We start from the raw sequence: 12,831 nt of genomic DNA, 5'->3' as shown, positions 1-12,831 counted from the left end.
TGCTTCAAAATAACAGTCTAATTTCTATTCATTGAACGCTCCATCACACAAAGCTCTCTCTCGCTCTCTTCGCTCTCTCTCGACTCTCACACACACACAAACAGGCCAATCCCATTTAAAGAGATAGGTGCCTTAATATCGGTGATCCGCACACTTAAACACTAAATGAACGGGTAATGATTAAATAAAATAAAAGTGTTGCACAAAGCAGTCTCGGGCCCTTCAGGACAGGAAGAGCTCATCTTTGCCATATATGTGTCACCAGCCTAGTGTTTAGCATAATTATTGAGCTAAGTATTAAGTTACAGTACATCAGGTCGCATATGCTACATCTTTTCCGCCTTATGTCATCATATCTTTCATAGACTTTATGCTTATTATGGTATATCTATGAATAATGATATTCGAACATATGAACATGGTCCAACTACACGGGTGTAATGTAGTTGTAAAGTATGTATAGAAGGCTTTACATCTTGTGACATTTAAGCCAGCTGTGTATCGTTTTGAGTACCTTATTGACCATTTGATAACTGTAGTCAACAGCATTTGGTTGTGTGAACTGCCTTGCTGTGTCCTGCTTGACTATGCGGGTGGCGTCGATAGAATTACCGGAAAATGTATGCTTGCCTGCTTGTTAAACTCTTAGATTAAACTGTCTGGACGGTGGTAGACGTGGGGTGACAATCTTTGTCAAAAAGTAGCAGCACGTATTTTGCAGATACAGATAACTGCGTCGTTTGGCTGTAATACAGTACCATTATTCGGTGCTACCTTTCACTTTTTATGTATGCAGTGCGCATCCAGTGATAACTGCGCGGGAGCTCGGCAGTGATTCTATTTATAACCTGCAGTCTGCCACCACCCCCCCCCCCCCCTACCCCCACCCCCTCACCCACATACACAAACACCCGCTCATCGCAGAGTACACACAACAGATCATGAATTGATTTTACCAGACACATCTTAAAGTGAATAACGAACAATTATACACAGATGAGCCGCAAGCTTATGACCACTCACAGATGGAGCGAACAGTGTTGATTATCTCGTAAGAACGGTGCATGTCAAGGTCTGGGTAACCCTTGGTTCACGTATCGATGTGTTGGATGTAGGAGAAATTGGCAGGCGTAAAGTCATGAGTAACTTCGAAAGGGTTAGATCGTTACGGCCAGGCGACTGGGTCCGAGCATCTTTGAAACAGCAAGACTTGTGGGGTGCCCCCGGTCAGTAGTGGTGCATTGTTTTGCTATTTAATTATCTCGGTACGTACTGGCGTTCATGATCACGTCTATCTTCGCAGGTGCTCCAAGACCACCGGTCATATTCGAAATGCATGGAATCTATTCCTACATAAGTTTCACCACATGTAGTACCATGTAAGTCCAATGGAGGGAAGTAGGGTGAAACTGATGTAGGATTTGATGCCATGCATTTTTTAATTCGGCGGCTGGTCTTTATTTTTTTCATCTGAAAAATTCTACTAAATTCATATAGCCTACGGAGATGCATTTTCATAGAACGTCAAGGTAAGGCAAAACATTGTCCAAACGTTCCAAACATCGGTGTGCTTTATTCCCCACTTCCAACATGCATTCTTTGAGTTCCAGTATCGGGCATTTCAGCGCACTAACTTGGTATGACTGCAAACGAGTCTGGTAGGGATGGTATCTTTCGTCTGTGGCTGGCACGGCTTTGCGGGAGAGCCATTCATTGGTTTATTACAAAGGACGCCCTCAGCAGAGCCTCACTGCTGACACGCAACTATAATCTGCCCTGGCGGCCATAGACCCTCTCACAATGTACAGCTTCTTATAGCAGGCGGGGTAAATATCAAAGGCATTGGCAAGGATGTATTGTAGACTATTATGTTTATTAGCGCTTGTGTTCCATGAGAAGAAATATGAAAACATATGAGAGGTTTGGTATAGCTGCTATGTTCCTGTTATCTGTCTATTAGTCATTCTTGTAATCTATTATTTTTCATATTCATGTCTGGTGTTCTGTTTACATTCATTAGTCTTTGCACTCGTCTTCCCCTGTGATTCTCTGTCTGAATGTTTCTGATCCCGAGTCACTCCCCTGCGTGCTTCACTATACGGGTGGTTTCAGAATTTTCCGGTTTCCCACGATTCCTTCTTTCAGTTCTTACTTCTTGCTTTCTCTCCATTTCATGTTTGTGGATAGCACTAATATACTAATCCCAACTAACATAGAATTTGTACAGTACTAATTATACTAACACATTAATATGTTCGTCAAACTAACAAACTAACATTCACTAGTTTTGGCTATTTGTCATTTAAATCAGGTAACTAACTTACTAACACATCTCCAGTTTCAATTCTGTTCTGTAACTCCACCTCCCTATTCTATCACTGATTACTTGCTTAGTTTTAGCTAAGTGTTCGCACCGGTCTCTTGTATCTCTACATCTCCTGATTCTGTGCAATTGTGTACTCCCAAGTCTGGAGCCGTTTGTATTACATGCGTGTCTTTGTGAATCCAGTCCGTATTTTTTCCCCCCTCGTTATTGTATCATTACCCTTTCATGTGTCTCACCTGATGTTTATTTGTCAGACCACCCTCACTCCCATGCCCCGCCTAGTTTGTCTCATTCCCCTGTGTATTTATACCTGTTCTTTTCAGTTGCACCTTGCTAGTTTGTCTTGTCCTGTTGTTGAGTCCCTCCCCCTTTATTCCTTCCCCCTTATTCCCTCCCCCTTATTCCCCCTGACCCTTGTGGCATTCTGCCTTGTTTATTTTTGTCTCTGGATTTCTTGTGTATGACCCCGGCCTTCTCTTGACCTTTCTCATTGGATCACGCCTTTGGACATTATTGGCATTTGGCAGACGCTCTTATCCAGGACCTTTGCCTTATTTGGACTGACCTCCCGGTTTGTGCCTGTTTTTTGATTACACTCTGTCTGCCCCTTCATCTGCCATTATATCTGCCATTTTTCACATTCCAGTGTCTGTGCATGGTTCCTCTGCTCTGCTTTGCATGACAATAGGCACGGCTTAAATAGCTTTGCATGGCCTAGCAGTTAAGACTGAACTGAAATACTGGGCAATCAAAAGGAGCTTCAGTCAGAAGCCAGTAGCACTCATAGCCATTCATTAAAATTCAACTATTTAATTTGGTTGTGATTAGTTGGAGAAATTAGATGACAACCCTTCCCTCTAGGGTCTTTCAGCGAACTTATCCCTGGTTATGGGTATGCACTTTGTTGTACGTCGCTCTGGATAAGAGCGTCTGCCAAATGCCAATGTAACAATGGATGGATAACAAGCAATGTTACTTCTTACAATCATAGTTGGCTGATGTTTCATGAAGAAAATAATGTCACAAAACTGCATGATGACAAAAAACCTTCCCTTAGGAAAGTTATATTGCTGCTGGAATTGGTGTTGGTGGGCCAAAAGGGGCAATCTTCCCTCTGGGCAAATGAAACCCAACGCAGTTATGGGGACACATTGCTGTAAGAGCAGACATTGCTGTCTTTTGGATGGGATGTTAAACAGAGGTCCTGACTCACTGTTGTCAATCCTGTGACACTCATTGCAAAGAGTAGGGGGTACCCCAGTGCCCTGGCTCTCTCAGCCTGCCACCTAATCATCCCCCAATGTAATTGGCTGAAATCTTTCTCCCCCTCTTCACATCAGCTGATATGTAGTGAGCGTTTTGTTCAAAAATGGCTGCTGTGCATCATCCCGGGGAGAGATCGCTGCACTGCTCTGACAGGCTTCATCCACTACAAGCACGCTGCACTGCAGTGATGGAGGAGCCATGGGCTTCAGCCACTACAAGCACGCTGTACTGCTGTGATGGAGGAGCCATGGGCTTCAGCCACTACAAGCACACACGCCGCACTGCTATGACTGAGGAGCCATGGGCTTCAGCCACTACAAGCACACACGCTGCACTGCTATGACAGAGGAGCCATGGGCTTCAGCCACTACAAGCACACACGCTGCACTGCTATGACAGAGGAGCCATGGGCTTCAGCCACTACAAGCACACACGCTGCACTGCTATGACAGAGGAGCCATGGGCTTCAGCCACTACAAGCACACACGCTGCACTGCTATGACAGAGGAGCCATGGGCTTCAGCCACTACAAGCACACACGCTGCACTGCTATGACAGAGGAGCCATGGGCTTCAGCCACTACAAGCACACACGCTGCACTGCTATGACAGAGGAGCCATGGGCTTCAGCCACTACAAGCACACACGCTGCACTGCTATGACAGAGGAGCCATGGGCTTCAGCCACTACAAGCACACACGCTGCACTGCTATGACAGAGGAGCCATGGGCTTCAGCCACTACAAGCACACACGCTGCACTGCTATGACAGAGGAGCCATGGGCTTCAGCCACTACAAGCACACACGCTGCAATGCTATGACAGAGGAGCCATGGGCTTCAGCCACTACAAGCACACACGCTGCACTGCTATGACAGAGGAGCCATGGGCTTCAGCCACTACAAGCACACACGCTGCACTGCGGATGACTCAGCCACAGTCATTGCCATAGCAACTGGCTCCCTTTTCCCATCACAGCCCCTTAGAACCTGCCTGGTTGGCAAGTAAATGTGTGTGTTTCTATGTCTGAGTGTATATGTATGTTTCAGAGTTTATATCGAATATGTGTTTGCACACTTGTTTTGGCAGTGTAAACTATTATTTTTAGGTATGTTATTTCTTGCATACATAAATGATGGGTTGCTTATTTTTCCATTTTTGCAGCTCTTTCTAATTTCACTCCCTATTGGGTTTTGAAACTTACTGAATACGCATACAGAATTAGTGACTTGCAAAAATGTCCTGCAGAAATGTAATTTCTGCTTCTAGAACATTGAGTTTGAGTATTGAGTATAACAATATTTGAAATATAACGTAACAGTGACTACCCGCAGTGAAAAAATACTTCCTAGTGTGTGGAATTTACCTTTTGCTCATTTCTATTTCTATCCGCTCATTCTGCTAACAGAAGAATACTGCAGAATCGCTTGTAGTTCATTTTGTTTATCCCTTACATGAATGAAAAGCCTCCTTTTACTCAACTTAGCTGAAAGAGAAGTTCGAGCAGCCCTTGCTTTAACCATACAATGTATATGCAAGTGAAATACATATTCAGAGGAATTTTTGCAAGGCGGGGAGTCAAGTTGAGTGACGTCAAATGAGTAGAGGGAAGCAGAGCCACAGTCTGTCTGGCTTTGGGGGAATGTGCACCGCTGTATGGAAGGATATTGATTGGAGGGGAATGGAAAATTGACAGACACGATCGACATACACTGGTACAAGATTCAAATCGTTTTCCAGGAAGTGGATGGAAAAAATCTTTGCTATGAAAATACACAACACAAGTATTACAGTTATTATTTTATTATTCATTTTATGGAATATGTCCTTAAATATGTTTGTGTGGTAATGAAGAACTATCTAAATTGAGGAAAAAGTAAATTTAGATTTCACCTTGTCTTTAAGTCTTTCCTGATAACTATGTATCTTATATTGTACTACTGTCCCCAGGACTGCACCCTGGTCGCACAAAGGTATTATATAAGATGCGTATAACATTTTTACTGCTACAAAACAGGGCCTGGGAGCTGAAAGGCTTTGATCTAATATTCCTAACTCTTTTTCAAATTGAACATTTTGTTCCTCCTATGATGTCATTCTGCCTTATGTTTTTGTTTCCCACATATAGGACTTTACATTTAGCGATATTGAATTTCAGTTGCCAGGTTTCTGCACGCTTCTGGTTTCTGTTTATGGACTCAGATTACTTTAGTAAATTCCAAACAGTTGGCTAAACCTCCCAGGTCTGTATCATCTGCAAATTTAAAATGTGCCTTCAATATTCCTACCAAGGCCATTGTATGTAAATTTGGAAGATGAGTGGTTCCAGCACCGATGCCTGTGGGACTCCACTTCCCACAGTACCCTGCTCAGATCCCTCCTCCCACAACACCTCAGATCCCTCCTACCACAATATGAATCCTCATACACAGCTCACCCAATATGGATGTAAAAACCCTGAAATGAATGCTGACCGTCTGCACTGTAACCACATAGCGATTGTTTTATTTCAACTGCTAGTTTGCTGGAGTACAGACTTATGGACAGCACTTTACAAGCGATGTGGACGACCCTGAGCAGTTTAACGGCAAGTGCTTCCACAGACTTTGCACTATGGACTCACAAAATGGTGAAAGTGGAAAAGTGCAAACATCAGCAACTCTGATGGGCAAAAGAGCCAATAAATGATTTAAACCACTAACAAGCAACTTTGAGGTTAGTGGCAATTTACTATCAATAGATAACCAAGAAGATACAGCACTTGAATCTCATAGAAAGAATTTGGAAGTTTGGAATTCAGCTACGAGCAGATAGTATTACTAACCAAGGAGGATCATATACACTCACTGAGCACTTTATTAGGAACATTATATTACTACAGGGTAGGACCTTCCTTTGCTCTCAAAACAGTCTCAATTCTTTCCTGGATGGATTCCACAAGATGTTAAAAACATTTTTTTGAGATTCTGTTCCATGCTGACATGATTGCATCACGCAATTCTTGCCAATTTGTCAGATGCACATTCATGCTGCAAATCTCCCGTTCTACCATACCCCATAGGTGGTCTATTGGATTCAGAAGATTGAAGCAGCCATACGCCATCTCTTTTTTTTGAGTGCTAAAGTGCTGCATTGGAGTGTGAAACCAATACAACACGTGACCACTTTCACTCAATTCTTTTGATGCTCTAGTGTAGGCACAAGCAACTTACAAGTTGAGACAACTGCATGGAATTTTTGGTTTGACAACTTGCATGACCCTGGAGCGGAGAGGGTTTGGAGTAGAATGGTGCTATTTTGCACTTTGTTTGAGGTTCTCCTTCTGTCTCTGTGCAAGGACAGCGAAAGCATAGGCTATAAAGACTTCTGACATCATTGTGGCTGGTAACTCAAGTCTTTTTCTTTGTGTGCCTTCAGACGCAATGTCCTGATGAATACCCAGTGTAGTTAATTCCTTCGGAAAGGAACGGAAAAGGTAACTCAGATCATTTTAGACACGCTCATACGCACTGGTTTACCATTAGCCTATGATTAGCTAATTATTTCATTGTAATACACTTATAATTATTATAATCATATCATTTTAACAACCAATTCTATTTCAGAATTCATCAAATCCATGGAAAGGCTTGTGGAGGTGAGTACTCCTGTATAATGCTTTTTTATTGGATTTTTGGGCTTACGTTTTCTCTACGTTTTCACATAAATCATTTCTTAATAGCGTCTCTTCAGCGGAATTTATCTTTATCTTGCAGAAAATTAAAGATCATATATTTATTTATATTTTGATGTTGACCTTCAAATGACCAAAGAATAACTGTGTGCCAACCAACCCCGATCTCCCCTCTTTCTCTGAGTGGCTTGCCCACAGAGGCAGGTGGCACAGCCACAGCCAAGTCTCAGCCACAAAGTTACACCTTAAACCTTTACATTATATTATCTATCTATATCTATATTATTTTGACAACTAGCATCTTCATTGCCATTTGCACTTAAGAAATAAATCTTCCAAACTGAATCTTTTTCTCTCAGTCTCCTCTCCAGTTATTTTGTTACTGCGTTTCACACCGATTAGAAACTTCTGACTCTTTGGCTTGGCACGTCTCATCTTGCTGCTTCGCCATAATTACAGAGACAGTATACGAGGCTATAAATACTATATTTCAAGCGCTTATTGAATCGATAATGTGCTTTTATTCATTTGTCTTACAGTGCACAACAGAACTATCCTCTGGGCATCGTTTTGGAGCATGGAAATGCAAATATCCAAGAAAGAAATTAATATGCATATGTGCCATATGTTTTTTCTTTATGTATTTTTCCAAAGTATACAAATGGACACCAATACGGTTAACTCATTTCATTTCTCATTAATTTATAGTGGCACTTAATTCTCAATGTAAAGATTTCAGAAAGTATTGTTTAAAAAGCAGTAATGCCAGTGTCATGACTTACTCTGTACTCCCCACACAGGGATGCCCCTGAGCTTCTTTATTTGGGCTCTCCCCCTGAAATAATACTTGGGCATGCACTGCAATTGTGAAATACTGAGTGGTATTGCATGCTAAAGCCTCTCACTTTACCTTTAATATAATTATTATTATTGAAAACAATGCCATTCACTGCAGTAAAACAACTTATAATATCAGTGTAGCTGTTGAGCCCTTGAGCAAATTAAAATTGTTCAAGTTCCAGTTACGTTTATTGGCATTGTTCTCATGAGCATGAATGCAACATGAATACATGCATTTTAAACATTTATTGAACCATTTATTTGAAAGTTGTTTTCATTTATTCTGCAAGATGATGCAATCACCTTGAAAAGAGAGGATAAGAGATGTTGAAGATGATCATTATATTCTGGTTTTGGGGTGGGGCTTTCAGATTAGATTTATATAATCGTATTATTTATAATGTTACTTTGAACATTATTCTCTGCATCCAACACAGTAAAATCTCAAAAAATGCTTTTCAGTTCGATTCAATTTTGAAATGACATTCTGTCATTGCAGGAGCTATTGAAATCCCCTCACAGAGAAATAACTGTAGATGAAGTATTATTATCATTATCATGGCCTCCCTCAACCTCCAACTTCACCTCTTTCAGTAACTCTTCCAGTGCTCTACACAGTGTGGCCAGGCTAGAGCAGCCAAGGGCCCAGTATTGTGTGGGGGATACACTGAATGTGCTGGTGGAGATGAGGAACTATGCAGGCCATCCTAAAACCTATGGCGGGGACTTCCTCCTGGCCCGGATCTATTCTCCAAAACTCCAGGCTAGCGCATCAGGAGACGTCAGTGACCTCCTCAATGGTTCCTACCGCGTGCATTTCCACCTGTTCTGGCCTGGTGAGGTGAAAGCCTCTGTGCGTCTGATCCACTCCTCAGAGGCCGTTAAGATCCTCCAGAGAGACTGGATGCAGGACTACAGTAAGTCCCTTCACATGGGAACCTTCATCAGTGGGGGGAAAAAGGAGACGTCTCAGTGTGCCCTCCGGCTGAGCTCAGACAGACCCCTGTGTGAGTACAGGAAGAAGGAGGATGGAGAATATTTTGCCTGCTACCGGCCCCAGACGCTTCCCTGCAACTCTCTGACCCTCACAGCGTCCTACATATCTGCAGGTCCTCATCTCACAAAGGAGGAAGCTCAGCTATTAGCCCAGTAAGGAACCTGTTGCTCAGTGTTGTGTGGGTGTGCTGGTCTAGTGCCACCTAATATGATACTTTACTCCTGTTTGCTATTTAAAAACATATTATTTCATTATTATTATTTCATACTTATGAATCAATGAGAAATATTTCATCACCTGCTCTTTGAGGAATTATGTGTGTTTTGTTTGTTTGTTTTTCACTATTGATTGATTCTGGTACATCATTACAGATTGTATATTCAGATCCAGCACATAGAATGGGGGCAAATTGGCTTTTAATATGACATTTCTGGCATTTGTATTCAAAAAATACTTCAGTAAACATTTCTGCTTGATTGGCTTGGGCCTATACTATTTGTAGGTGACTTTGACCAATATTTACCTTATAAATCAACCAAATGGTATTGGGTACAGCTAACCTTCAGTGTTCAGTGTTCCTTCAGCTGACAGTTTGTTTTAACCATCTAAATGACATGTTCATAATTTTATTTTGAAGGAAAAACATTGGAATAGAAATAAAAAACAGCTTCAACCCTGTGACAGTCATTGGTATGTTCCACGTGCCTTCCTAAAATGAAAATGTCGGAAATCAAGGAACCAAAAAATGGACATGAGGCCATCGTATAACTGAGAGTTCTCAGACAGATGTCATTTCAATGATTGGCAGCTGTACTACCTTGTATCTTTCTGCTAAATGGCAGTATATGGAGATTAAATTTTTAAAAATGGCAATGTAATTATATATTTAAATTTCCCACGCATACGTATATACACATTTTGTGTCAAAATGGACAATAAAAGAATATAATAATTCCATTTCATGTACTAGTATTGATATTTTATTTAAACATGGATTTCCACACTTGGCAAAAAGGCAGCAAATTTCAAATGGTTATCCAAATGTGAAAAGGGAAACAGTGCGACAAAGCAAGAAAGCTGGCAAAATTTAAATTTAAATGCAAACTGGTGGGACGACATAACTGAATGGAAGTAGCAGGGCTCCAGACAAACTTTTTCAGGTGGTGGGACTGGTGCCACTTACTTTTTTAGCGCAATCAAAACATTTGGTGGCACAAGATTTTGCTGTGGCATTGCACATTATTTTACTACATTTTGCAGTGGCCTGTAAGATTTGTCATTACACAGTAGGCCTACATTAAGGCACTGAAAGCAGAAATAATGTGCCACACTTAAACACAATATATTAAGTGCATAACAAATCAATGGCAACGGAATTTCCTTAACAGGCCTCCCCTTAACAGAAATCGCCCTGAAGGTCCCACAGATGGCCAGCTCTGATAGTTTAGCATTCTACCCCTTTTCCCCTGGTCAAACCAACTCAAACACATTCCTTCACACTTCATTGTATGTCACTCTGGATAAGAGCATCTGCTAAATGCCTTGTAATGTAATGTAATGGATCAACTTCCTCATGGCTCAGTCCCTCAATGCTGTCTCTGATCAGATCCTCCACAGTGTCAGGACTCAGTGATGCCCTCACATCAGATTTGACCCTCTTCTCGAAAGTTTCAGTTGATGACACATCGACCTGTTTTGGTGGCACCATTTTCCCCCTTAGAAACACACATAGACATGAATATCATCTTAGAAATGTTTGAATTTGTATTAATTATCAGGTGCAGATGTTAAAAGTAAAATTAAATATGGCGCAACAGTGTTTAATATTAAAACCCCTTAAGTATCGCCCCCTTTCTTGACAGCTTACAAATGACATACCCAAAATAAAATGGTTACTATTCTTGAACCCTTTTGACTACAGACATAATCCTGGTCTCTTCTGAAAGGTAACCCTTTGGGGTTTGTTTTCCAAGAGTCAGAATTATTACTAAAGTATTACTAAAACAAAGTTGTAGAAGCTCAAACACGGTGAAAGTGGAAGGTTTTTTTTCCCTCACTGAAAAGATTTCCTGTTTTTGACTGGATACAGATTATTGTAGCTGTGGCTGGTGCGCTTAGAAACACAATGCAGCCTTGTCACAACACTTGACAAATCCCTTTTCAAATTTCAAATTGTCACCCAAAATTTGCATTCTGCAAACATTGGAGACATTTGGAGACTCCAAAAGGATACATGGAAACTAAATTTTATGGGTATTTTGAGGTGTAACAATACTTAATTTTGCTTACTAAACTATACAACACCTTTTATTCTGAATTTCAAAATTTCAAAATTTCACATGCTATTTATTATTCAAAAGCAGGCTGGCTCTTTATTTATAAGCATACTGAATAATAAAATATTTTGAGAAGGTATTTAGATGCTCACCAATATAAAATGGGGTCACGACACTGAAAATGCTCTCTATGGTGTTATTAATGGTGTATCCACTGTCTTCCTCAGAAATATTCACTCAGATTCCTTGGAACTCCTCAAGACGTAGGCATCACAAAATAATTTTTTTGTTGTGAAACGTCAACCTTTTTTGCCTTAAAATAGTTTTTCACGGCACTGTACATAAAATGGCAAGTACAAATGGCATTACATAATTTTCATTGTAATGAGTCGGAAATATGCTAATATGGAACATGTTTTTACGTTTATTATTTTTATTTTTATTTGGCTGTGATATGCTTCGGTAAAGGAGGGATGGGCTTGTATAAGAGACAGGGACACTTGAGTGTAATTGGCTAAGTAGTTACATCCTCCCCACCTTGACTGATGTATGATATGAGCTTTCGGTCTCAAAATGGTAGCCATTGGTGGTGGTTGATATAATTTCCAGACTCCTCAGTGAAGCTCTTTGAAGATGTGCTGTATGAATGCAATCCTTTATTGAAATTGAATCCATGACATACTGTATACATACTGTTTTGTGTCTCACAATGGGACAATGATGGTATTATGGCTAAGATTATATAGTGTAGAGCAACATACATTCCAATGACAACACCACTCTTTTAAAGCCATAGCTGGATTAATGTCTTTGTGCCTGTCAAAATAATATGTACCATAATATCATTGAATGTCATGGAGACAATTCGTAGATAATTTCTCTTTTTCCATCTTTCAGGTGCAGAGCACAGAGCAACTGAAAAGTGTGTGGCAGGAATGAATTCCCCTTTTCCTGGGGGATATTTCTATTCAAAAAGGTGGTCCTCCTCAGTCTGCCAGACAGGCCCCTCGCTCAGTGAAGATGCCATTTTCAGTTGTTTAAAGGGAAAGACTCTCTACCTATTGGGTGACTCCACTATGCGCCAGTGGATAGAGTATTTGCCTAGAAAGCTGAAAGGTAATGATACCTCAAAGGGAAAAATACAACAGTGCCAGTGTACTGTCACCACTTTGGCATGCCCCAATCAGCAATATCATGTCTACAGTTGTGACACATTGGCCATGTTGAACAGTGGCCATGTTGAACAGCCACCATGTTGTTATTTTCAGCAGGGCAGTGACCATGTTCAATCCTGAATCCTGTTGCGAACGCGAACGTGTCCGCCACTAAACCCCGGGAGGTAGAGGAAACGCAAAACAATTCGGAGACAGCTCCGACCAAATAAAGAAAATAGCCCCAAAAACGGCTAAGGAAAATAAAGCAACCCTTAAAAACCAGGGCGAATAACACAACCAA

The sequence above is a fragment of the Conger conger genome, chromosome 16, assembly GCF_963514075.1.
Source record: "Conger conger chromosome 16, fConCon1.1, whole genome shotgun sequence".
NCBI classification, from domain to species: domain Eukaryota; kingdom Metazoa; phylum Chordata; class Actinopteri; order Anguilliformes; family Congridae; genus Conger; species Conger conger.
Note: the sequence above shows the minus strand (reverse complement) of the source record.